The sequence below is a fragment of the Arctopsyche grandis genome, chromosome 6 (assembly GCF_051622035.1).
Source record: "Arctopsyche grandis isolate Sample6627 chromosome 6, ASM5162203v2, whole genome shotgun sequence".
Taxonomy (NCBI): domain Eukaryota; kingdom Metazoa; phylum Arthropoda; class Insecta; order Trichoptera; family Hydropsychidae; genus Arctopsyche; species Arctopsyche grandis.
The window spans coordinates 7077335-7105212 of record NC_135360.1 but is presented as its reverse complement, the minus strand read 5'-3'; the positions used below and the strand labels follow the sequence as shown (position 1 = coordinate 7105212).

Sequence of the window (27878 nt, the reverse complement as noted above, 5' to 3'; positions counted from 1 at the left end):
TATCCCATGTGTGTGTGTGTGTGTACATACATACATACAACCGATTAACAACACCAATTGTTCTTTTATACATGATAACACCATAATAATATAATATTACACAAAAATCCAACTCGGCCATGCATCCGAAAATTTTCCACATCCCAACCGTGAAATTCAAAACCATCAATCCTCAGTCAGAGATCGCAATCGCAAAAGAGCGCGAACGCGAACAATGGCGATGACGTTTCGCGTTCTCATCCGAGTAGCGGCGCCACTGTTCCGCGTCGACGGTCGTGACACCGACGGCGAAAATGCGAAGCTCGCAAAAAAAAACACGAAAATGTCAGAAAAGTGGTCTTCACGTGTCAAGACGAGGTGACGCTCGGGGTTAACGACGAGAAACACAACAAACAATAGAGACATAATTAAATTCACACGAAAACAATCGAAATAGGGAGCAGGAAGCCTTTCACTTTTCTCGAAATCTCTTTTCAGTTCTTATTATTTACACACATACATATATAAATTAATTAACCTGACGAATCGCCTGCTTCCGATTATGCAAACGATCCGCACGCAATTCGCATACAAATCCAAAACAATAGAGATTTGAACGCGTGCACTCTTTCAACTTAACCCTTTCGCTGCCGTGCTACTGTCTTATACACAAGCGAGAGAAAAAGCGCTATGACGCAAGTATCCAAGTAGAAATATACTGAAAGGTGATAGTAACAATTCTAATGGCTGTTATTATTACGATCATAAAAAAATAATGGTTCTATTATATGGAGAAGTAAGGCGTTCAGAAAGAAAGTCATTAAACTAAATGCTGTTTTTAAACTAATTAGGGTAAGCTTTTAGGTACTTGTTTTATCAGGTATTCACGAGTGTAATCGACGTGGATTCGGTCAAATCCGAAGTGCAAGCTTACATCAATTAATTGATTAAATTAGATCGGAAAAATTGTGATATTATGTATGTATGTATGTAAGTTTGGATAATAGTGGCATTACAGGAAACTCTAATGCGGCACAATGGTCGAAAATATAACAAGAGAAAATATAACGAAATATATATAAGAGATAAAAAAAAAAAATATATATATATATATATATACATATATATATATATATATATATATATATATATATATATATATATATATATATATATATATATATATGTATATATATATATATATATATTTCATACAAAAATATATTCATACATAATACATAAAAAAGAATAGCATTTTATTTAAAAAAAGTAAAACCAACAAATAAAAATAATGCATAGTAGGAAATGTCTTATATCTACATCTAACACCAATATAAATATAAGAACCAGCCGTAAATACGAAACATCCCTGCGAGGCCCAAATGGAGGAGATCATACATCACATCCAATTATGAAAATAATGATGAGCCCAGGCTACCATACAAATAGTTTAAAATAATCTTCGATAATCTACGGTCACTGAGTTGGAAAATATCACATTCAGGCAGCAACGATTTCATTAAGAGGGCTATACACCCGAAACCTTAATTTTGTTACCGTTCCTTTCTTCGATATATATATTGAGTTTATGTACATATATATTAAGTGAATGCGACAATATATATATATTGAGTGAATGCGACAGTTGCGCTTCGACCAGATAAAATGTATTTTAAATTGACAAAATCGAGGTTTCGTATTCTCCTATTTTCTCCTCCAAAACTGGACCAATCTTTAAAAAAATTTCATCATCGGTATGAGAAAGATACTTTCTGTGCATCTATCGGCGTATTTTTTAAATCGACCGTTAAATAAGCCGCTGGACACGTTTCGTGGGTGTAAAAAAGAGGCGATTTTATAGATGTTTGGCGGCTCCTAGCTCCTATAAAAAATAATTAATCAAAAAAATAAAACGATAGATGCACCCCAATGGTGGATATCCATAGCATATTAAAAAATAATTTCTCTAGTGCCATAATTGAGGAAGGGAGAAGTATAGTACGTTTGTATGGACAAGGCGCTGCTGTCCAGCCCTCTTAAGATGTCGGACAGCTATTGGTAGCCATCTGATATCACCATCTGTTATCACATCTTCGATGTGATAACAATTTCATCATTCGGTACGTCCAGAATCTCGGAAAAGCAGAATAAACGTATTACAATTTTTTTTTGTTTATTATTTAAATAGTGTTCAAGTTTCTAGTAGTTTTATATTAAATATAGTTAAACACAACATTATCTAATCTATAATTTGGAAAGAGACTTTGTATGTAAATATCCTTGGTCGTCGTCGTCGTCGTCTTCGTCGTCTTCGTCGTCGTCGTCTTCGTCGTCGTCGTCGTCGTCGTCTTCGTCGTCTTCGTCGTCGTCGTCTTCGTCGTCGTCGTCGTCGTCCGTAGATCGGTGACGTCATCGAACACGTGATTCGATTTTTTTTTTTTTTCGATCCATGGGCGCCGATTTTTTTTTTCGTTTCAATGGATTCACCCCCGCGGGGGCGCAAGGCGAGTAGCTTCATGGGGCCCCGCCAGGGGCGCCACAAGGGGCGCAGCCCCGTGGGGCCCCAGCCTCATGGGGCGCAGCCCCATGGGGATCAAAAGGGGGCGCCACAAGGGGCGCAGCCCCGTGGGGCCCAGCCTCATGGGGCGCAGCCCCATGGGGCTCAAAAGGGGGTGCCACAAGGGGCGCAGCCCCGTGAAGCCCCGAAGGGGGCGCGGGGGGCCCAGCCTCATGGGGCGCAGCCCCATGGGGCTCAAAAGGGGGCGCCACAAGGGGCGCAGCCCCGTGGGGCCCCGAAGGGGGCCCGGGGGGCCCAGCCTCATGGGGCGCAGCCCCATGAGGCTCAAAAGGGGGCGCCACAAGGGGCGCAGCCCCGTGGGGCCCCGAAGGGGGCCCGGGGGGCCCAGCCTCATGGGGCGCAGCCCCATGGGGCTCAAAAGGGGGCGCCACAAGGGGCGCAGCCCCGTGGGGCCCCGGGGGGGCCCAGCCTCATGGGGCGCAGCCCCATGGGGCTCAAAAGGGGGCGCCACAAGGGGCGCAGCCCCGTGGGGCCCCGTGGGGCCCCGAAGGGGGCCCGGGGGGCCCAGCCTCATGGGGCGCAGCCCCATGGGGCTCAAAAGGGGGCGCCACAAGGGGCGCAGCCCCGTGGGGCCCCGAAGGGGGCCCGGGGGGCCCAGCCTCATGGGGCGCAGCCCCATGGGGCTCAAAAGGGGGCGCCACAAGGGGCGCAGCCCCGTGGGGCCCCGGGGGGGCCCAGCCTCATGGGGCGCAGCCCCATGGGGCTCAAAAGGGGGCGCCACATGGGGCGCAGCCCCGTGGGGCCCCGAAGGGGGCCCGGGGGGCCCAGCCTCATGGGGCGCAAGCCCTAATAGGCATTAACTAAGGGGGGCGAAGCCCTAGACGGCAATTAATCATGGGGGCGCGGAGGGGCGAAGCCCTAAAAGGCAACTGATCATGGGGGCGAAGCCTTAGACGGCATTTAATCATGGGGGCGCGGAGGGGCGAAGCCCTAAAAGGCATTAACTAAGGGGGGCGAAGCCCTAAACGGCAATTAATCTTGGGGGCGCGGGGGGCGAAGCCCTAAAAGGCAACTGATCATGGGGGCGAAGCCTTAGACGGCATTTAATCATGGGGGCGCGGAGGGGCGAAGCCCTAAAAGGCATTAACTAAGGGGGGCGAAGCCCTAAACGGCAATTAATCTTGGGGGCGCGGGGGGCGAAGCCCTAAAAGGCAACTGATCATGGGGGCGAAGCCTTAGACGGCATTTAATCATGGGGGCGCGGAGGGGCGAAGCCCTAAAAGGCATTAACTAAGGGGGGCGAAGCCCTAAACGGCAATTGCTCATGGGGCGTGGAGGGGCGAAGCCCTAGAAGGCAAAGGCTCAGGGGGGCGCCGAGGGCGAAGCCCTAGAAGGCAAAAAAAAATTTTGATTTTTTTTTTTTTGATTTTTTAAAAAAATTTTTTTAATTTTTTTTTAATTTTTTTTTTATTTTTTTTTTATTTTTTTTTTAATTTTTTTTTTTTATTTTTTTTTTATTTTTTTTTTATTTTTTTTTTTTAATTTTTAAATTTTTTTTTAATTTTTTTTTTTTTTAATTAAATTAGCTTAGTCATGTTTAAGCGGTTTATATTATAAACACTGAGCGAAGCCGGGTAATACAGCTAGTATTTAATATTTTGCAAAATATTTCTCGAAATCAAGAAAAGTGGATTTTCACTTTCAAATATAACGGCTTAAATGATGATGTCTACCACGCACATTAATACTTAAGACAAGTATATATAACATTTTAGAGTTAAATAATTAAGAATATATTTTTAAATTAGCTAAATAGATAAAATTATATAAATAAATAAATAAAGTCCCAACTGTTCAACGATGGGCATCACGATGTATTACCACGTAAAAGCTGGATAACAATTATTAGAACAAACGTTAGAGGCGATATACCAAATACCACTTTTTATGAATGAATTAACATTTTTAACGAGGGTCAAGTTGAAAGGAAAGTTATTGAAAAAAAAAACATATAAGCTGTGTAGAGGGCAATCAATTGGGCAACTTATCGAAACGACAATTGGGATCATTTAACGAGCGACAAAGCAGTGAAATATAATGATTTTAAAAAATTTAATTATTTTTACTTGAAAAAAATTTGATTACTTGATATGTTATCTACATAAATAAACGGATACAATTTAACAATTTACTTTCATAGAAATAAAAAATAACTGCGGGAGGGGGAGGAGTTGACTAAAATTTTGATAGAATGTTGCATTGTCATTGGAAATCACCATGTTTGCAAAATTGCTAGACAATCGATTATTTATTGATTTCAATATTTGAATCACACAAACAAACAGGTATATCAAACTAAATAAAACCGTGAATTACAAAGTAATTCAACTTCAATTGGCAAATCAAACCTGTGGAACGGGACAAAGCACACGGAGCGAAAGTTACCAGAACACACTTACCGGCAGATTGACCTATGCACTAACCTTCAATTTGAAAGTCAACACACCCCGTCATTTAAAAATCGACGATCATCAATAAAGACAGTCAAAAAGGTTTCTTTATTAGCACTCGAGAAAAAATGTAAAGCAACAACAGTTGGCCAGCAGGTGCTGACCGGCACAACGAGAAAGCTCTAAATACGTACATACACACATTCGACCCATATATTCATCACAATTACCCCCCGAAACGAGCCTGATCGAAAATTTCATATAACGAGCTCGTACAAAACGTGAATGCTACACGCATAACGCGCCGCGTTTCGACAGAGGCTAATCCCTCAAGGTCGACTGACCGGTCTTTCGAGATTTCTACGCGGATGAAACAGCTGACGACGACGATGATGCCAATACAAAATCATCGAAAACGTCAAAAGCGACAGTGAATACATTGTATATTAAATGTACCTATTGCGGCAAACCGTGATTTTTGTATTTTAGTACGCAAAAATCGCACGTTGCGCAATCAAGGAAAGTCCACGGACGTCGCCGTAGGAATATTAACATGAGAATTTAAGTGCAGTGGTGGCGCGAAAGTTGGCAGAAGTGAAAGACATTGGCGTGCGCCAAAAAAAATATGCTATTCTATATAAAAAAATCGTTCAACCGGAAGGTCGTCAAGGGAAATCTTGCATAGAAATTGCACTTGGAGAATGGTGGTTGTAAAACGAGGACGAATTGAATAAATTTGAATTAAGCGTTTTAATGAAATGTGAACTTTGAGATTATTGTTTGAATCGTTATACTATTTCGAAAATTTAATCTTGAGCAATAACGAGTTTTTTGGGACATTCGCAAAGAATCGCAATCGAATTTACGAAAAAAAAAACATACATAATGATTCAGTTTCATTAAAAATATAATTATGACGACATCGACATAGACACTTGATGTCAAAATACGAATGAAATTGTACTACCTTACTGTTGACATAAAAAATTGATAGAAAATTGTGTTGATTCCAAAAAAATGCATCGGAATTATGTGGTGTCGTAAAAAACTTCGACTTCAATACTGGATATGACTGCCAAACACATTGTGCTATTTTATTAAAATTCGTTATCCAACGTGATATCAGCATATCTAGAAGATGTTATATAACTACTTTGTATAAATTAATAGCGAAAGTAATTGGATTTAAATTTATATCTACATATATATAAGTACACAAATTCATTTCGACAGATTGCCTAACAAATTTGCATGACATTTCGTATCATCGGGGTTTGATTTAAATAATATAATAAAATTTACAACTATATATGTATATGTAATTTCGGCGATTAGATTCCGTTCGCGGACTTTTGGCCAAACGGATATTTGGCCGATTGTGTATCAGATACATTCAGAAATCACCTTGATCTCATTTTAATTTGATATTTTTGATAAATTTAAACAATTAAAAATTTCTTTTGGCCTAATTCCCATTCAGCCAAGTGCTCGTTCGGCCAAATGTCCGTCGACCTAATGTCCGTTCGGCCAAGCGTCTGTAAGCTAGTGACCATTCAGCCAATAGTCTGTCGACCTTAAATTCAGCATCACAATATTTCATTGCGATATTAGAAAACACATGTATTTATGTATATATTATTACGCTACAACCGTTGCGATATGTTGAAAAATATATATATATACACAAAACTTGGCGAAGATCCACTAAGGCAATTTTTCACCTGTAGCGAACATTCAAATCCGAATCCAACACTAAATCCAAGTTGTTATAAAAAAACTATGCTGTATGTAATTTTTAAAGTAGTTGACTACAAAAATCGAAATCAAAATACATATCTACATATATAAAAAAACGCAAATGTGTGAATGTTTTTTGCATGCACATACATAATTATGAAGATAAAAAAAATAATATTAAAAATATCAGAATTTCGTAAAAATGCAATATATCACGCCGTGAACACTGACGAAGACACTCACGAAGATGCTCATTTGTACACGGACGGCTGGGTGAGCGCGCGGGGATGGAATGAGATAGCCGGTGGTGGAATGGGACTGAAATCAGTGCTTGCCAGGACTCGAAAGGGGCTCATCCAGGGTTAAAAAAATTATCTCCCCCCCCCCCCCCCCCATATAATAAAATTTTCTTCTTTCCATCACGCTAAAAATCAAGGGTAAAAAATAAATAAAATTTTCAAAAATGGGAATAAACAAATTTAGGAACAAGAAAAATGGCAAAAGCAAAATAGATCCATAAATTACATTGTATATTTCATTTTAACCCTTGTCCTAGGTAAATAGAATGCATCATAAAATAATGCGGGATAAAAGCGGCTTTTACTTTCGGTAGAAAACAATGCATAATATTTTCGATTAATATTAATCGAAAATCGGGCTTTTGGGGAGAAGGCCCCTATCCTATATTTCTATATACATACGTGGATGTATCAAGATTTTATATTCGGAAAATGTTTAAAATTGTGTATTTAAATCTTACTATATTGTCGAAGTATAATCAATTGTTATTTTGAAAGTATGAAATAAATTTAAATCGCTGGTTGATGATGAATGGTCCTATCAAAATTGTTTTAAGCAATTCAGTTTATATTATTCACGGAAATTTGTTTATTCCCCTTTTTATTTCAGTGGGTAGTTGTTACATAGGTATATACATATGTACATAATCTTGAGGTTGGAAATGGACCCGCGCAAAAGGGCCCACGCAAATGTTGAAGATTTATATTTCGACAGTCATAAAAAAATTTAACCGATCCTTGGGCTGTTAAAGCATGTATTAGTTGTTTGTGTACATCGTTAGAAATTTGTTTGTTGAAATACCCAAGCTTTAGGTCCCAAAGTGCAATATCCTGTAAATTTTTACGTGTCAAATTATCCAGTAAAATTTTCACATGTCAATTCCTTTCCAAAAACATCCATTGAAATATCACCGGGCACAACGCTACTATATACATAATATAAATTTATCACCAATTGAACATTATTAATCGAAAATTTAAGAACGTTCCTCAATAAACGCATCTGCAACAAGCAAACACATTAACAACACAAAATATAAATGCGAATCGTTTCAATTCAAGGTCATGAACTGCGCGATACATACTACGATGATTGAAATGATGATGATGATGATATGTAATAAATTACTCAGTCGTGACCGTCGCGGTCGCGTATACGCGGACCTAGATACAAAAAAAATGATTCATGCATTTTTCATTAAAATCACACCGTTTCATAGCTAACGCGATGACGACCGAGAAATTACATTATTTATTGTGATCTTCATATGTATAATTTATATAAGGATGATTTTCGCGTGTGTGCGGCCAACCTAGCAGCTCGGTAATTTGATACAATCAATCAATAATATGCATGGTAATTACAGATGCGACTGTAAGAATAGAATAGTATATTTATTAATAAATGATTTTCGCCGTGCACGTATGATTATTAGCACGTATTTATTATACATACGTATAAATGCTAATCAAACCAATTTATTTAATAATAAAGTGAATCTAACTACTTATTTTTGTATGTACATATGTATGTGTATTTGAAGCCAAACAGAACCGGGTATTTTCGCTGATCACATTTATTATAATAATAGTAAGAATAAAAATTGAGCGAATAATAAGAGTTGATCTACTGAGGAGTGATATTAGAGTAGGCGAAATTAAAATATACAAATATTTTTGGATTTAAATCGTGGGCAGATATATGTATTTATATCAACGTAAATCGTTCGATTCGATCTACTTTAATGTCTTTGGAAATACATATATTAAATCATTATAACAGGATCTAAAACTATACATTATATATTTTTTGTTTTTGTTTATCTAATGAATTATTATTTGAATCACCGCTTCATTTTTAATTGAATTAAAAATGGAAATTTCATCGTTGTTTTTTATTGTTTTTGTAGATAAATAAATTATTTAACAAAATATCAATAAAATTATAAATAAAATCTTATACATATATAAATCCGAAACGACTGTAATTCGCTTCCTATTGGCTGTCGTCAAAGTCTTCGATTGGTCGGTCGTTAAGTAATATTAATTTTTTCGATTCAAATAAATTTAATAAAAAAAAATTAAGATTTTTTTCGTGGTTCAACGGTATTTTCAATACTTGACTGCATATCCATTTACCGAGTGAAGCCGGGTAGCACCGCTAGAGGATAAATAAAAACAACTACGGAGAATCTTTTTTCAAAAAAATATTGTCATACTAAATAAATAAAATTTATCATTGTTTACACATAAAACCAGGGCTGCGAAATCGGAGTCGAAATAAATCAACCGACTACGACTTATTATTATTATTTTCTTTAATTAACAGTATTACAGTATATGACAACTATGTATGTAGAGTCTCCAGTTTTATTGAAGTAAATTACAATTTAATGATTTATTTACAAAAATCATGAATTCCATTATAAGTAAACGTATTTTGACATTTGCTTGCCAACAATTTTATGCGTTGGCAAGAAAATTCGATCTTACTAAAATCGTTCAAGTTTGAGTCGAAGTCGTATCATAAAATAAAGTCACAGTCGCTAAATTTTGATCCGACTCCACAGCCCTGCATAAAACTGTATCATCAGCCGAAATTTAAGCGCCAAAATCGACCTTAACGTCAAATCGATTAATATTCGCCGGCGTTCGCGTGCTCAACGAGTTAAATAACCCAATCTGTTGCACAACGCGTGGGAACACGTGCGAACGCAACACCGTGAGAGTCGCGTCGCGGCCTATCGTTACGCCCGTTCCCCGGCGTTTTTCCGACTTTATTGCATTTCATTTTATTATCGACGAATAACTTTCATTACAATACAATAAAATGATAATAAAAGAATCTCCCGTTAATTAGATTTAGCCGACACGTGACTTGGGAGTGCATTTCCGCGAACGCAACGGCAGACGCGCTCATTGCAGCATTACGTTGCAACGGCACACGCGGTTGCGTGAACTGCACTGGCGTCAATTGCACGACTGTCACGTCGATATTTCGTCAAATTTGCAAACCCAACTCACGTTTACTGACGTTTTTTGACGTAGAGCTACATGTAATCCAATTAAATTATTCATCGTACAGCACTAATATGTACTAAACGAAAACAATAATAATTAGTCAGCTTGGCGACTTACAGTAGGTCAGCAGTATTGTGTCAAAGTTGTGCGAAAATTCAATCATATCGTAATTTAAATATTTTCAATGAGAAGCATTTGAATTCTCTTTACAAACTTTTTATTCGCTTCACTCTATTGTTCAGTGACATTCCTGCCGGTCAAAAAATTGTGATCTGATTTTGCACCAATTCCACTCTTAAGGTCGCCTTAATTTCTTACCGACATAAATACATTCAGGTAAGCTAATGTCTCCGACATGAAACTAGAAGAGTTTAATCATTCAAATTTACATCAAAATCTTGTGTCAAATTGAAACGATGACCATATAAAGAAATATAAAGAAATTATTCTAAGACTACTTTACGTTTTACAGTTTTTTACTGTTATCTAATAAAAAGTTTGTTTTTAAAAAGCTTTTTTTATTCCTATAATGCCTTGAGCACTAAAATTAAAATAAGATAAAATACATACATACTAAAAAGTAAAATCATGTGTAAAATAGATTATGATAATTGCATCAGTAGCTGTCAAAATAGACTTAAGATGTATTGTGTGTACATATGTAATAATAATAATATTTTATTTTTATTACATATGTACACACATCATATACATTCATACATATGTATGCCATGAAATGAATCACCCTAAGGCGACACATTTGGTTAGATTATTTTTGTACTTTTCAAACATAACGGTACATACATATAATAAAATAGAACCATCGAAGGATAATCAACAAATATTTCGATACACAGCAAATTTGCTAGAAACACATTAAGTGGGTAGCATTTATAAAATATTAAATTAAAACATAAATTCGAGATGCCAATAGCTCGAATTTGGGAGAAACTAGGGTGGAGGATATCGATTAATTGGATCCGTAACAACAACTAAGCTCGAAAAATCAGAAAGTTCTAACAGGAGACGGTCGATCTGTGTTTGTTCTTAATAACCACAAGATTTCACCAGCAACGTGTTTAGCGGGGACTTGAACCCACGACCTCTCCACTGGTATGCAATAGCTTTACCAGTACACTACGCTGTGGCTATATATAAATAGTAAAAAGCTTCAAGCGAAACATTCATAATTAATACGACATTCATAATTCTAATGTAAACGACCCGTCAAAAACGGTTTTCTATTGACATAGAACTACAACTATTTGTGAGGATATGAATGTACATATGTATATTAGTAATAGTTGTAGTATGAAAATGTGTTGCATATAAAATTGCCATGAACCTGAGATTCCCTATCGCATAATAGCAAAAAAAGAATATTGCTTTTTACAATAATAATAATTAGTCGGTCTGATGACTGACAGTCAGTACGCAATATTGCTTCAAATGTATAAAATCCCGTTGATGACCGTAATAAACGAAACTATTGTTAATTGCAATGCAATTTTACAAGACAAAGGTGACAGCAACTATGATGTTTTCTTTATAAGATGCTAGTAAAAATAAATTACATCGTATAAAATATGACTGTTTAAAAGTTATTGCAAAAAAGTTCCAACATTTATTGCATAATCAACTTCAACAAAATTGCACATTGTGCTAGTTAAAGAAGCAATGCAACGCAAACTTCACTAAAACGATCTCAATAATCAATTTTTAAAAAAGTACACATGTTCACAAATTTTACACCGACAAAACCTATTAGGTACGAATTGCAAACATAAACGCAGCGTAATCGCACTTTGTGCAAGCGACGCTCGAGCTTTTATTATTAACATTGCAGAAACTTTTATAGCACACGGTGTGGTGTATCCGTGCAATTTGCGCGTTCGTCAAACGAAACAATGGCGACGACGATGCATATTGCATTAATTGACGCGTCACGAAAATTGCACAGGAGATGTTCTTCGGTAGGCAATAATTATTACTCGCTATGCAAACGGAAATGCAGTTGTTTCAGTTCGCTCGCTTACATGGCAATCGTTACACAAATCACTAGGTCAGTTCAACCTACCATTTACATAGGTACATATGTACATGTATGCGCTGAAAACGAAGCTGAAATCGATGCTGAAAAAATGCGAATTTTCAATGAATGCAGCCGGTCGAGTGCAAACTTTGAGACGAGTTTAACAAACTATAATACATATACCGCTGATATCTGTGCATGTCCATGCAGACGTATAAAGCATACAATACATTCATTGAAACGAAGCGAAACGGTCTGAATGACGTGGAAATACGGGCAATGCCCGAAATCATGAAATGCAATTTTTTGTGTGAAAAATTGTTGCACGCCACTCAAATTCCTCATATACGAATAGTCGCAATGCTTCTAATCCAATTTTGAAACAAATAGATCAGACCAATGACCAAAAAATTACAGTAAATCACTTGTATGTAATTTTTTTTTAAATAATAATGAAGGTCAAATCATCTCTTTTTACAAAGTTTTTATTTTTAATATTTCCTGTAGATATTTGTAGGTATATGTTGGTATCCGGACATAATATCGCATGACCATTTCATCGCGGGACAACTTCATCGCGGGGATAGCTTAAAACAAAAGATTTTTTTTTCAAAAATATTAATAAAAGTTTTAATTATTAATAAATTATTAATTCCGTTGATCCGAATTGCGATATTGTACTGAGTACTCAATTATGTCCACACAAGGCAACTAGTTATAATATACGGCAATAAAAAAATTATTATAATTTATTCTGTTTTGTTGATATAAGAAATCTTGAAAGTTTTCAATTGATTTTGATAAAAAAAACTAACTAAAAACTATGATTCCGAACAACTCTGCTCCAAATATTTGTTTAATGGTCAAAGGCTCTCAATATTTTATTGGAATGTTTATATATTTTTACATTTCACGAAGTACATTATGTACATATGTACATACATATGTATGTACATTTAACATAAAAAATACAGATTAATATTGTGGATGATTTGAATATCGAATATTTTAGATTATCACCGTATAATAGTCGTGACAAATGCAACAGTTTATATTTATATATAAAAGCAATGTTGATCTCGGTTCAGCATTTTCAGGAGCACGAATTTCTTTAGTGGAACATTTAAAATAAGGATTATATTTTTTTTCAATAAAATTTTGGAAAATATTAGCAATGTAATCCAAGCGATAGACCCGGGATTTCAAGCGAATTCTTAAACATCACACTCAAAGGCGACTCAGTGTGAAAATATAAAAATATGGGTCATTTAGAAGATTATTTTTTACCTCGAGATTTCAACTGATTTTAACAGGTGATAATATTATCAAAAAATAAAATCTGTTGGCGACCTATTCCCGCGATGAATTTGACTGCGATGAGATCCACTTATGTAGATAAAATTGCTGCGATGAAATGATCGTGAATCGTATAATTTGACTAAACTGATAAATAAACCTTTATAAAAAAATTAATTATATGTAAAAAAGTTAACAAAAAAGTATAACAAAATATATAAACATTTGTGGTAAATATTATGAACGGTTTCAAATATTTTTTTATGCTAATTGAAAGTTTATCCAATTCAATATTATGATAAGCATTTAAACGTATTTTTACTTTGAAATTCAATATCATTGCAGTGTTAATGTGAAGTAATCGAAATTTAATTGGCAAACTTGTATACATAGCTATGTATGTACATAGCTCCAATTTGATTAGAGTTAATGCGATTTTAAATCTCGTTCATGGAACTACAATTTTTTCTACTAAACTATGCAATTGTAATTTTTTTTCAACGATTGTGAAACGTTCAAATGGAATATGAATACTTTTATAGAATTTAAAAAAATAATCGACAATTTAATGGGACTTTAATGGAACAAACGTTTCATACATACATTCATAGAATACCAATTTAATAGGAAGCCTCGTCTCAAATGATACTCTATTTGAGTTGAAAAAACAAACTATTTGAAACGGACACATCTAGGAATTCCGATGAAAAGTTGCAAACGTGCAGATATACTAGTATCACTGTCAAAACGATTGTAAAATATCACGAAAAAATAGGGTAAGCATTTTGCCACAATAATATACATAATAAAGAGTTCATCATCACTCGCTGCGACTAAGCTTGACATTTAAAATACAATCAGCGATGACACCTCTGAAGCCAATCCTCAATTTTTAACCCCAAACCCGACCCACAGCACGTCGGAACGTCGGATAGTTTGTAGACAACGACGCACAGACGACGAAACCAGACAGGAAACGGCCAATATACGAAACGAATTATGCACAGATTATCCACTGGCCACCGGCCATTGTCCGCATTTGGTGACGTGAAACACATACGAGCACCTATCTACACAAAATACATATGTATGTATAGGTACATACCCCGATGGGTCCTGGATCTGGTCATCAGCCAGATTATGTATGTAGGTATCTCTCTCTCTCTCTCTCTCTCTCTCTATATCGTCAGGAGACAAACTCATGACGCAACTGTCTACATGTCGTATTCAAATTCTATGCGAAAAAAAGCAAAACCCGGGGTCAAAGTATAATGTGAATCGCGTGCTAATCGATTCACTTTCTTTTCCTGATCGTGTTTAATTGTATGTATGGATAACGATATCTGTCAGTGGCATGGTTCAAAGATCAAATTTCCAGCGTCTACACAAGTTCAACTCAATTCGCATATACAGAGTTTCCGTTGGAATTTAAAATTTGAACATTCTTTTACTATTCGACTAAATACCAGGACTTTTTCATTTGGTAATTTATTTTTACGTTGCGTGTCTTCCCATACCTTGTCCCGACGGACATTAAAACGGACAAGTTGAAATTTATTTCCACCAAAAAAAAAATAGATAAATACGAGGAAAATATATCTTGAAAATTGTCATCAAACTACCTGCAATTACTGTATAAAATAACGAAGACGAGTTCTATGTATCTGTCTTTAAACCACATTATCAACACCCACATAATAGCATAGCTTTGTACAAAATAACAGCATAGTTCTCTTGTTACCGCATTCGCATACCGGTTGACAGGTCGTAGATTTAAACTAATCCGACCGAAATCCCAATAAAAAATATATCCAATTTCCTTGATGGTTACGAACGTGTCTCTTGCGAAAATTTTTCCATTCTATCGGAATTATCTAACTCTATTTAAAAAATTTCTATTTAAAAATTGACACAACCGGAAAAATCTCGGCAAATTAGAAATTCCCTCTCCAAATTTTCAGAAAAACCAATGGGAAAAAATCTTTCTCAACAAGTGCCTAAAGCTATTTTATATACCTGCCATGAAGTCACATTCAAAATCTACTATTCTTTCATATTCAATTCACCAAAGACGACATACCCTATTTTAGACAATATGACAGTACGAAAAAATACGCTAATCCTATTGTTTGGCTAAGATGTCTGACTATAGGTGCAAATACACTGGATCGTACGGCATGGTATGCCTAGATTGACTCCAGCTGTGATAAGCGTATCCTCAACGTTAACGTCATCGGAGAATTTTATAGTGGTGTCGACAGCAGAAGGGTGGCTCGTGATTTTATGATGATTCGATGTAACCAACCTGTTCTAATGTACGTATACTTGATGCTTTGGTGTTTGAAATTAGATGCTTTTCAGCGTATAAAATAGTCGCTTCTACGTTACGAGTACAACGATTGCTAAATTTCTCATTTTCGATACATTTTTCCAATCTGTGAATATAAAAAAATCTGCCCTATCCAAACAGAAAAAATACATATAAAAGATATTTGTATGACATAATATGATATGATACAAACGACAGCTCACATTATGTGCAATTATGAGCTATGGACATGCACATTCGCTCTATTGTCACGGATATTCCATTAGATCCGTCTTGTTGAAGCGTGTGGAATATATGTATAGTCGATTTGGGTATCACTTTTGATCCTCAACTCACCTTTCACAACCATATCAAGAAAGTCGCTGACGTTTCCTTTCGGCGACTTGGATTTGTTTTGAGATATGCAAGATTATTCTCCAATCCTTTGTCTTCTCGCTTGCTTTTCAATTCGCTTGTGAGAAGTAAGCTAGAGTATAATGCGATTGTGTGGAATCCGCATGAAGCAAATTACTCTCTGATGATTGAGAAAGTGCAAAAAGCATTTCTTCGTTTCCTATATAGGAAAGAATATGGGTATTACCCATATCTCTACCCCACTCCTTTCCTTTTGGGCATGCTTGGGTATAATTCCCTTGAACTTCGGAGAAACTTCTCATTAATTCGTTTCGTTCTCCTGCTCTTACGTGGTAATACGTCATGCCCGTTGTTGCTGGAGCAGTTGGGACTTTATGTCCCTAATCACTATGTGCGTGGTAGACATCATCAATTGCTGGCTGTACCTCCTGCCCGTACAGTTCTTTTTCGAATGGCTCATATTCCAAGAGCTATTCGACTTCTTAATGAAATCGTTGCTGCCGAGACTGAATGTGATATTTTTCACCTTAGTGAGCATAAATTGTCGGAAATTACTCTAACCCATTTATCTGGTAGTCTGCGCTCATCATTGTTTTCATGATTGATTGTGATTTATGGGTGAAATTTTGATTAACTCTATTCCATTTGGGCCTTACAGGGATGTTTTGTATTTGTAGTTGTTTCTTACATATTTATTGAAACTGGCTGTAGGTGCAAGGCATTCCTTATGCTATATTTTTTATTTGATATTTTTACTTTATCTGTTATTATTAAATGCTATTTTTTTTGTTTATGTATGGATGTATTTATGTTTATGTTCAAATGTATTTTTTTGTGTATAATTTATAAGTATATTATTTTCGTTATGTATTAATTTATGTTTAATTGTTATTTTGTTTTTTTTTGTGTTATATTTTTTGACCATTGTGGCGCTTTAGGAATTCCTGTTATGCCACAATGGTCTGTTTAGAATAAAATAAATAAATAAATAAATATTATACATATATGTATGTATGTACATATGTATACGTGTGAGGCTGAGAAGAAAAGGCAATCTTGAGCAAATTTTCGACAAAGGGGTTCATTCGTTCAGCATTCTTTTGAAAACAAAGACAATTGGAAAAAAAATCATCAAATATGTACATATACAATCAGAATAATTCTCAGTCAGAATATTGAAGCTGTGACGCTACAAGAGCGACAGAACAGCAGGAAAGGAATTGCTTAGTGGTAAGAACCCACTCAAAAGTACGGCCAGGTAACTCAGGCTGTGATAGGTGTGTCTTCATGTCATTGTTAATTCGTACGATCTCATGACTTCAACAAGTTTCTCCTACATTTCTTCAAATATGGGAATCACCATTATCGGATCAAAGTCAAAACTATGTCAATACAAAGATAAAACATCAAGGAAAACACTACAAGGTTCAAATTTCGTCCTGGATTGCAATAGCACATATTGGGCGTGCTAGCGTTTTTTTTTTACAAAACTTATTAAAACAACTTAAACAAAAACACGTACCGCGTACTATTTATGTATGTCTGTGCCCATAAATAAATCGTACGATTAAATATTCAGATATATAATATTAAAGCTCATCGACCAATAGGACTCGAGACCTGGAGTTAAAGTCAATCATTGAAAATATCAATCAATTTTTTTTCAATTGGGGTCAAAGTAGAGTCCCTATCCTGCCTTTCAGATATGAAATGAAAAGACAACAAGAATCTACTAAATAAATAATAATAAAAAAAAAACTACATACATTCGAAAATAACACACATAATTGCTTTACATTGAGAGGTAGCTATTTTTTTCAAAATATACATGCATACAAATCAGTGGCGAGCCGTGAAATTCTCCCTGTTTTTTTCGCACAGTCTTACGCGAGCAGGATATAAGGGGACTAGGTGACGTCATACCAAGTCCCCTTGTATCCTGCTCACACACACGTATGTAAGTAAGGCTGTGCGACAAAAATAGGGAGACTTTCACCGCACGCCACTGATACATATATACATATGTTACATATGTAGTTTGCTTTTAAATCAACAGATATTCAATTACAGTAGACTTTAATAGAAGTCCAAACCAAGCTGGATTGTTTTAGCTATGCATGTATGTATGTAGTTTATAATTACAAATTTTCAGTACCCAAATCCTTCTTAATCACATCAAAACGTCACACTTCCAGACAGGCCCACACAACGCAGACCAACCAAGTCCAACCATCCATCCGACCACTTAGTGCAACAACAAACGTACAAATTTCACAAGGCCAAAAACATAAACAACGAACCGGGAGAAGCGGCAGTATAAACTACGGACAATGTTTGGAATCAATGTCGTGGAAACGTGTAATTTCTCGACGGGGAGGAGTCCAGAACGAGACAGTGGTGGGCATTACGAGGCAGACACGCCAGTTTGCTATCGATTGGTACTATTTCCAACTTGCAACTGGTGCAAGACAACGACTTCGAGGCCATCCGACCAAATTCCACTAACCCACATCCGAGACAGACTATATATGTATATTTACGTATCATATAGTATCCACCTACCCACCCACCAGCCGAGAGCCCTTCACCGTCCATCGCCAATAATGTAATCATGTTCTATTCGATTAGTGCAAATATGGACAGAAGGTTGTATGCGACAATTGGAACAACTTTCATTCAAATCCGAACAGTGAATAAGGTATTCAGTTACGGCGCGTTAATTGAAAGAACACGATAAGGTAAATATAGGTATGTACGTGCGAGAAAATACTGACTGCTCATGCTACTTCAACCTGCATACATACAAAATGTATAACGTATATAAAACGAGAAAAATATCAAAGTGTAAACAAAAATACTTAAAAAAAAGTAAAAGATCAAAAGATAAACCGGATTTGCAAGATTGCGATGAATATTTTGGCGCTATCTACCTACATATACATAGCAGTTACTTTGCTTATTTATGATATAAGAAGACGGATGTTCGTATATATTTTATATATGTACATATGTATGAATCATAGTTGAAATCTACATATGTATATGGATCGGGTTTGGTGCATCCGCTCTAAAATCGCCAGATTAACAGAACGGCAGCTTTAAACGTAATTCTCGTTTTCTCGAATGATAGATTGCACATCAGATGACGAGTAACCTTTCGATGTGCACAGATGCAATTATTAAAATTGAGTTGGATCTTTCTGGCGAGTTTAATAAGGCAAGATTTGGAACTTATCGAATCTTGCCTTATTAAACTCGCCAGAAAGATCCAACTCAATTTTAATAATTACCATTTTAATAATTGCATCTGTGCACATCGAAAGGTTACCCGTCATCTGATGTGCAATCTATCAGCAGCCGTCCGTTAATCTGTCGTTCAATTTGTCTGGCGATTTTAGAGCGGATGCACCGCATCCATATGGATCTTGAGTTCACATTGGGTCGATAGATGTATAAAAAGAGTCGTCTGTTTTATTTGGGGGCTAAATTCAAGGAGTCCGCTTCCACTACAGAGCGTATTAACTCTTAACCTGCCGATCAAATATCACATATTAACAACGAGATGTATGTACGAAAGAATTATAATTATTGTTATATCTTTATAAGCTATCGTGTCTAAAACTTCGAAATTAATTCGCATTGATGCTACGGAACATAACATAACAGTTATGTGTAAATCGATTGAAGAAGCACGATACAATGGCAACCATGACAGGAAAGTGTGACATGTTGACACTAACGATTCTCTAGATGTGATAGTATAATACTGCAGAAAATACTATATTCTACTATATTTGCAGAAATTTTCTGCAAGTTTTAGCACATATACCTACCTATGTATATGTTCTGTTTTATTACTTATATAATTAGGGTGACCATATTTCCCAGGACTCAAAACGGGATGCACCGCAAAAAAATTGACAAGGAATAATTTTAAATAGTGGCAAGGAATTTTTTTTTTTACAGAATGTACAATTCTTGTAAACAAAGAAAATAGAAACAAGTTTAAAAAAAAATACAATATTCTAAGTCATGCACCGCCGGCTGTCTTTAAAATTAACAAAAAAAATAATAACAAATTTTTCAGATTTTCCAAAGAATATTTTATCTTCTTTCATTTTCATCTTGAAAAGGAATTTACGTTCTGGTAAAATTACATACATAATTTTTGCAATTAAAAGAATATCTTTTTTTAGATATTTTGCAGTTATTTAAAAATAATTATGATGAAAATAATAGTACAATGTGATTTTTTTTCGAAAATATGTAACAAAAAAAATTAAATGTTACTTTTAAATTAATATATCGTATGTACATACATACCTAAAGTGTATTTATATAATAATATTTGTTTTTGGGAAAAAAATTCATTTGGAAAAACAAGGAAAAATATGTAAATATATGTGTAATAAAATTCTCATCTACATTAGTGGACGGGCAAAACAGAACTTTTTAAACAATTGTACTAAAACGACGGGACGAACGCAAAGAACGTAAGAAACGACTGTCCCTGCTGAAACGGGACGCATGGTGACCCCATATCTAATGCACCTGACCTTCTCAATAATAGCACTTCAATTTAATATTCTTATGTAGATTAGTAAAACGGTCACACTCAGCTTAGCCATAGTCCATATTAAATATGTGAAAATCTCCTTCATATTATTTATACCAGCATGCATTGTACAAATGTACATACATACTTATTCCTATAGTATACTACTAAGCATGCTATCTACATTTTTCTAATCTAATTCCTTACAAACTTGAAACCTTTGCATAGCAAATCGAAATTTATTAGAGAACATTGCATTTGAATCGGGTCAGCTACTTCATGACAGGTACATTCATACAAATACTATAAAAACAAAAAATATATATTTTCCCATAAACACGATCCACTCATAAAATATGGATAGAACTACATACAAGCAATATAAACTGGTGTTTCGGAAATATGTATGTATATACAATACATATGAACATAGTCAAGATTAAGCAGTGTCAAAATGATTAATACACAACATTGACACTAACCAATTCATTATACACCCACAAATCCAAACAACGGCTCCGTTCAAACGCACACAAAAATATAGTAAAAAACTACCGAAATATCTTCAACCATAAATTTTAAACCAAATTTATTATTACGTGGCCACAAACAGAACAACAATCAATAACCACATACATATGTATGTATGTACATAAATCGTAGATGCCCATTAATAATATTATTATATTTTGAATTCAATACATTTATCTTTTAAATTCGAGGATTTACCGATTCGATTAGGTTAACTTATGCCGTTTCCTCTGCGAAAAAGGTTGTCTCGGACGAAATTTATACGCGAGTTTCCATATAATAAATTCAAATTCACACATTTGCACGTGGAAATTTCATTTTATTTCCAACGCCAAAAATTAAAAAACAAAAAATAAAACCATTCACCCCAATTATGTACACTTTTCATTCCATTTTACAAGACATTAAGCGAAATGCAGATCTCAATTCCGATTCATCCATGAGTTCTGTGATGAATTTCGCACTTAGTCCAAATAAATGCGGTTCATTATCAATAATGAAAGTCTATAAATAAACGTCACAGCACCACTGGCAAAAAAAATGATTAAACATAATTTATTTAATGACATAACATTGGATGTACATACTCTGTTTATTTGATATTTTTACTTTATCTGTTATTATTATAATGCTATTGTTTTTCGTGGATTATGTATATGTAAATGTATTTTTATCTGTATTGTATATACTTATGTATGTATAAATTTTGACGCATTAGGGATTCCATAATACTGTAATTCCATAATGGTGTAAGTTTAAATAAATAATAATATAACGTAGGCACTGCGCAATATACACGCGCTGTAAACAATGTGCAGTGGGCTCGCATATACATATGTACATACATATATATGTAAATGAGCCTTTTAAATCAATGAAGTGAAAATATCACTCACCCCGAGCTTATTATTATCTAACTCGATTATTACCGCTGCCTCTTCTTATTTCATCTCTGAAGAGACGTAGACGCGAACTCGAACAACGTACTGCTCAATGATGTGACCTGGAATTAAAAATTATAAAATTACAAAAACAAAATAGCAAATAAAATAAAATAATACGACAACGCATGCGCATTGTCTGTACGAATAATTATTGTGTGTGAAGATATAAGCCTTTTATATAATAGATGTACTAGTGATGGACCCGATGAAAATTTCACCGTTATATTTATATTATTTTATATTAATTTATTATAACATAAGTAAAATGTTATATTAATTTCATTAATATAAATAAAAACTACGTATGTACATACATATAAACAATGGAAATAACTATGATTTCATTTTCAGTAGATGGCGCTAAATGCTCGTGGCACTATTTTCCAAGAGGAAATATTAGTAGCAATCAGTATACATATACATATATACAAGTTTTTTTCTTGATTCGTTATTATGTTGGCATTGTTTTAACTGCGACGTATGTCGAATTGAAACGGCTATTATACTACGGAGAGCGTTACTACATACACATACACACACACACACACACACACACACACACACACACACACACACACACACACACACACACATACACAGTCACAGATTAAGGCGATTATATCAAATATATAATTTCAAAAGAGACTTTGTATGTATATAAGTATGTATATATGTAAGTATCTTTGGTTGGAAACTTCGTAAACAAAATAAAGTTTCTATGGCGACAATTCAAGTAGTTTAATATTATATTTTTTTCGATTCAAATAAATTTAATAAACAAACAAATGTATATTTACTATTGGATTTGCCATGTTTAAGCTGTTTATATTACAAATACTGAGCGAAACCGGGTAAAACAACTATGTAGTAATAAATATAAATGGAAATGCGGCAAAGCCAATGAATCCAAGTATGTAGTTTGTCATTCGATACAAAACAAAACAAAAAAAGGAATTAAAAAAGAAATACTAAAAATAAAAAGTAACAAATGAATTTATCAAACCAATACAAACTTGAACCACTCAATTCGTAAAGAAGGATTCTCTAATCATCTCGTTAGATTTATCCTTTTGGAATGTGAGAGAATGACCTCTTGAGTGTTTTTATTAAACAAAATGCCCGTTCAACGAGCGTATTTATTTATGTATGCGTGCTTTTATTTCGCAGGTATCTCTCTTAGCGACAGCAATCGCGCATTTTTCTGCCTACCGCCCGGCCGACAGAGATGAAAAGTAATGCACATATATATGTATGTACATGCACGTAAAGACCGGCAAAAAGCGACCAATTCGTAGTAAATAGTAGTGTACTAGAGAGGAAATGGCTACTTTGCCCCGCGGCCGACAGGAAGATGACTATTGCTCTCGGATCACTCTAGCACACCCACGCAACTATGTATGTACATATGTACATATTATACACACATATAACGCTTATTACGGACAGTAAAAATCACTCGGCATGAGGCTAAGGACGCGAGAGACAATTTCGCAAATCTGAAAAATGTACTAGAAGGTCGTCACGGTGCGGAAAATTGGCCATTTTGTCATCACACACGCGACAAATCGTCTCGTAGACGTCAATTTAAACGTACATACATATGTACGTTGTTAGTGGTACACGTGCTGTTATAACGTGGCATTAACGTAGTTCTGTTTTTTTTTTTAATAACGTGCATTTACCCAATTGAGGAAAATATAATTGCTGTGCAACGCTCGTCAGTAAAAATGCACAGAAGATGACATTAAAAACGCATCGTTTGTGAAATTCAAGGACTGTCGTTGATGAAACTCAAGACTAAAAAGTGCATCAAGTTTTATTAAAAAAATACGCTTGCGATTCAATTTTGATAATTGAAATGAATGAAATGTAATACACACAGTCACCGTTTCTATAACACGGTAGATACATAGTTTGAATTATTATTAGTGTTATTAAAGCCGTTTCAACGGCCGATGAAGTGAAGCGATAAAAGCCTTCAACATTAGGCCACCAATTTTCCATCGAATATACCCTGAAAGAGCCTTTCATCTAAAAACGTTACAATAAGAGCAATATATTCAATAAGAAACAAAAGGAAATAAATTAAAAAAACGATCGTTCTGTTTAGGATTTAGGCCCACCCCCATCACATAGAAAAGATACGCATACTAGAATCGTGTATAGACCGTTGCTTTTTCAAGGAGAGGGGTGGGTCTTTGCAGGTGGAATTACTTTTTTACTTGTATTTTAGTTATTGTTTATACGCCGGGGTCTTTTTGGCGCGAACGCGAGATCAAGTGATCAGTGCTAGTAAGCCAGTGGTTGACGAACGTCACTCACCTAATCTCTACGTTACAATACAATACAGTGGAGATAACGATTTATGATCAGTTTTTCAAATGTGGTGAAATTTGAATGGAATGAATGGAATCACCTCAACAATTAATTTAGATAAAGTGAGAAAGGAAACGGTCGATTTGCAATAAAAATACCGCTTTCTTGCAAAACATATCCACCGTGCTATACCAGAAAGAAATACGTCTACATATATAATTAAAAAGTGTAATAATTTTTGATACATAAATATACTACTTTTAATAATTAATAATTTCAAAGCAATCAAAACAAAAACTACCATATGAATCATTCCTATGTATGTAAATACATTTGATCGATTGTGTATATGTTACAGTGAAAGCATATTTGAAATAAAAATATATTTTCACCAATTCAAGCAGTGAAAATGTATCAAACAATGAATTTACATACAACGTTTAACTCTATTAATTTAACCCTAACAACCCAATCATAAATGAATATGGCCAACCCTTACTTAACCTAACCTATCCTAACCCTTAAATAATACCAACCCTAACAATCTAATCTTAAACGAATAAAACTGATTGATTTCACTGAAACGTCAGTGAAAATATATTTGCACTTGGAATATAATTTCACTGTGACATATACAATTGCACAATATATCTACGTAAAACAGATATGTATATGTATGTACTTACATATGTTTACCCACTGAAGATAACGGTTTATATTGTACATAGATTAAAAATGTCATTTTGAAAAGTCAAATGTCGAATCGAATTTTAAATAATAGATACAATTCGGTTCGTGTGCATCGCATGAAAGGACCATAAAAGTCTGTACCAATTAAGGATTGAACATCCCAATCTGGTTGTTGCACGCGAACACGATAGTGTTCCCACTACTCGTACCGTCTATAATCGAGTAACGAAAAATACTCTGAAAATACCATACCTGCTGATAAATAATTATTTTAGAACTACCGTGTGTAGTTATAGAAAATTGCATTGTAAAATTCGTTCATTCTTTTATGATGCGAGAACAATTTCGAATCGATCCCGGAAATTCGGAGCAGTTTGGTAAACATTTTTTTACAATATACTTACATATATCAAAATACTGATAAACAAAAAAAGATACAATGTATTTTAGTACCGATCGAGAAGTCGTGAGTTTAAGTCCTCCGTTAGATTTAATGTTATATTTTTTCATTTAATGTTTCGGAAATCGAATTTTTACATTTGACACGCTTCTTTTATCATAAAGTAGTAACGTTATTTGTTTACCTTATCAAGATCGGTTCCCTAGGTAATAGCGCGCGATTTTGTTAGTAAAATATATGTATGTATAAGATTATTTTTTTTCACAAGTCAAGACCCATTTCAATAGATTTTAGGCAATAAATTAAGGGGCATGAAAAATTATGTCAGGATATAATTTTCTCAATACTTCCTACATACATACATTGAACATATAAAGAATGTCCATAGCGTAAAATAAAAAGCTTGAAATACACATAAATCATCTAGTTTCTTTTTGAATTTATCTATGTAAATCAGATGCGATTCCATACAAAATTAGCCACCTTCCTAAAATAATTCATAGATCATTTCCATTGTATGATATCTAGAAACAACGGAAAACAATCCCAAGAAAACTTAATACATGACGTTTAACAGGAATGTTCGACATTAAGGAAATGAATATACAATTAACATAAAGTAAAAAAAAGAAGACTTAACTCATCATGGGCCGTAAAAGTAATTTATCGATAATAATTCGAAATAAAAATATGTATACATATACAGAAAAGATTTAAAAAACCACACATATCAGATTTGACCGGTTTTTTGTCGTACAGCATATATGTATAGTACTTTTTAAATTGAATATTTTATTCAAATGATTATCTATAAGATAGATATTGTTTATTATGTGAAAATATATTGCAGTGTTTATAAATTTTATACAGCATTGAATAAATCAATCATCACAGTTTGAGAAATACTGATTTGATAATTCATTCGGATGAACACAACCGTAAAGAAGCGTGTTTCATTTTTCGATTTAATTGATAGAAATACTTGGGAGTTAAGTTTAATTTATCCTACCTTTTTTTTTTAAACTATTTAATTTATCATATCCTCATAGAGAGTTTTCGGTAAATTCGGGCGGTCCATAATGAGTAAAATTTAATAAAACACCAAATCAAATCCGAAAGCTCAAAACATGATATTACATATATTTTTTTTAAAGATTATATTTAACTTTTTAAATTAAATAGCCCAAGATATAGTTTAAAAAAAAAGGACATGATCCAGAAATATAATATAAAATGTTATTATAATATACAGACAAAGTACGATAATTTTATATCAAAATACATAGCATACGAAAATATCTCACGACTATATCATCACAGTCTAATAAAAAGATAAAAACCGAAATTAAATTAGCAATCGAGTTTTATTAGCAAAACAGGAAAAACTAGCCGATACAAAGCCCATCACTTTCATAAAAAAAACTCGTCACATTATAAAACCCACTTACGAAAAAATTCAAACATTATAGTCAAAAAGCGAACAAAACACAAATTCAAAAACAACAAACGATACATTATGTTATCTCAATACAACAGAAGCGGCAACACACATTGCCAACTTGTTGGTTTTTTTTCCCCCGTTTGCACAGATAAGCTGCAGAAACACAAAAGTATACACACTTGATACGCAAGAAAACGACATTACGCATTCAAACCAAACAAAAAAAAAAAAAAATAGCACATAAAATACCACACGAAATGCAGAAACGGAAAGGTCTCCATTACATACATCGCATTTCCAGACTGATAAAGTTGGCAAATATGCACACAAACAAGTAGACCGCTCATTATCGCAATATAAGTAATAACGCTTCATTAAGGACAGAGGTCGTCTTGAAGGAGACGCCAAAATTACTAAATTACACCGCAAGATTCCGATCTGAATGTTATTACGCGAGTATTTATACACCCTAACCTAGGCTAAGTAAGTCACGGTTAAACGACCCGCATGTTACGTTACTTAAGTGAAGACATTAAAACAATGTTATACCGGCGAATAAAAAAAAACAGTAAATGGCGCATGTATGTACATGGAAATATGCAAACGATGTATGGAACGTTTATGGCGGCCAAATTGGCGAAAAAAAAATGTTGTTCTAATTCTTAATTGTTAGGGATTATATAAAATATGATAATGTGAAATGTGTGCGTGTGCTAAGTCTGTGTTATTTTATTGAACATAAAATTAAACGTATCTACATACATAAATAAGCGTATTTATATAACACACAATCTACATTATGCTTGTGTGAAAAAAAAGTGATTTTGCCAGTTGTGTTTAGGCATAGAACTACGTACGCGTCAGCTTAGGATATCCCGTTGAAATGAAAATAGCAGATTTGCAATTATATAGTCATTAAATGGCGGCTATTCATCGGTGCTATAGTCACAAATAACCTATTAGTAATAAAAAATATATGTGGAAGA

General features: G+C 34.7%; 1 protein-coding gene across 1 annotated transcript in view; it reads right to left on the bottom strand.

Moving 5' to 3' along the window:
* Positions 1–27878, bottom strand: part of LOC143913074 (extracellular serine/threonine protein CG31145) — a 149425-nt gene that overhangs the window by 109343 nt on the left and 12204 nt on the right. The window contains exon 2 of the mRNA XM_077432618.1: positions 21998–22104. The gene's annotated coding sequence lies outside the window, so the exon portion shown is untranslated. The remainder of the gene's footprint in view (positions 1–21997; positions 22105–27878) is intronic.